The sequence below is a fragment of the Capra hircus genome, chromosome 8 (assembly GCF_001704415.2).
Source record: "Capra hircus breed San Clemente chromosome 8, ASM170441v1, whole genome shotgun sequence".
Taxonomy (NCBI): Eukaryota; Metazoa; Chordata; class Mammalia; order Artiodactyla; family Bovidae; genus Capra; species Capra hircus.
The window spans coordinates 94,129,118-94,130,598 of record NC_030815.1 but is presented as its reverse complement, the minus strand read 5'-3'; the positions used below and the strand labels follow the sequence as shown (position 1 = coordinate 94,130,598).

The window sequence follows — 1,481 nt, the reverse complement described above, 5'->3', positions numbered from 1 at the left end:
GCCTGAGAGAACTTGTATGACCTCACTCTAGATTCTCAGTGCCTTAGAGTGTATTCAGTAAATGTTGGATGAATGAGTGAATATTGCTAGTAACATTGGAAGGCAATGCTCCCTTTAAAGTTCCTCTAATAAAAACTCCTTGAAAGTTGGTAGAGTGTAAATTTTAAACATAGGCCATTATACTTTTATTCACTATTACAGATGAACAAAGAAGAATAAAATGGACAAGACAAATGCAACATTCATTTCTAATTTTATTTTTCTGGGATTTACTCACTATCCCAAAGTTGAAATCACCATGTTTGCACTGTGCTTGCTGATGTACTTGATCACCTTACTGAGTAATATTATTCTGATCTCGGTTAGTGTCCTGGATTCTCATCTACACACACCCATGTACTTCTTCCTCAGCAACCTGTCATGTCTGGACATCTGGTACACTTCTTCTGCCCTGACTCCAATGCTGGAAAATTTTATTTCAGGGAAAAACACCATCTCATTCTCAGGGTGTGCTGCTCAGATGTACTTCTCTCTGGCCATGGGCTCCACTGAGTGTGTGCTCCTGTCTGCAATCCCCTGAGATACTCCATCATCATGAACAAGAAGGTTTGTGTTCAGATTGCAGCTGGATCGTGGGTGACAGGATCCTTCACTGCCCTGGTGGAAACTGTGTCTGTGTTGCAGCTGTCACTGTGTGGAAGTAGTGTCATCAATCATTTCACTTGTGAGATTCTGGCCGTCCTGAAACTGGCTTGTGTAGACACCTCCAAGGTGCAGTTAATCATGCTGGTGATCAGTGTACTTCTTCTTCCTATGCCAATGCTCCTCATTTGTATTTCTTATGCATTCATCCTCTCTAGCATCCTAAGAATCAGCTCACTGGATGGTCGAAGCAAGGCTTTTTCAACATGTGCAGCCCACCTGAGTGTAGTGGTTTTATTCTATGGGACAGCTCTCTCCATGTACCTGAAGCCATCAACTATGGATTCACAGGAAATAGATAAATTTATAGCCTTGGTATATGCTGGCTTAACCCCCATGTTGAATCCTATCATTTATAGTTTACGGAACAGAGAAGTGAAAGTGGCTGTGAAAAAATTGCTGGTTAGGAACTCTCTTTGTGCTCTTTCAGTCTCGAGTAGCAAATAATATCTGTAAACATTAAGGGATATTTAGTGCTTTCTATATATATCAGGAGATAATTGGGGTAGACGCTCATTTTTAAATGTGATGTGCAATTTTCTAAGTCTCTTCTTTGACTAAGCACTGAAAGTCTAAGTAATATCAATGTATCATACATAAGTTTATCTGATCTTAAACAAATAGTCTTATGATGACAAATTTTAAATTTTATTCGGAGTTATGGGTTAAAAATAATTATTTTTGTTGGTTTAATGATATTTTTCTTTCTAAAATTTTTAAAAATTGACATATATTGATTAACATGGTTTCAAGTCTATAAGAAAATAATTCATTGGAGA

The 1,481-nt window shown here is 37.9% G+C and overlaps 1 pseudogene; it reads left to right on the top strand.

Moving 5' to 3' along the window:
* LOC102169385 lies at nucleotides 221-1,149 on the top strand (annotated as a pseudogene).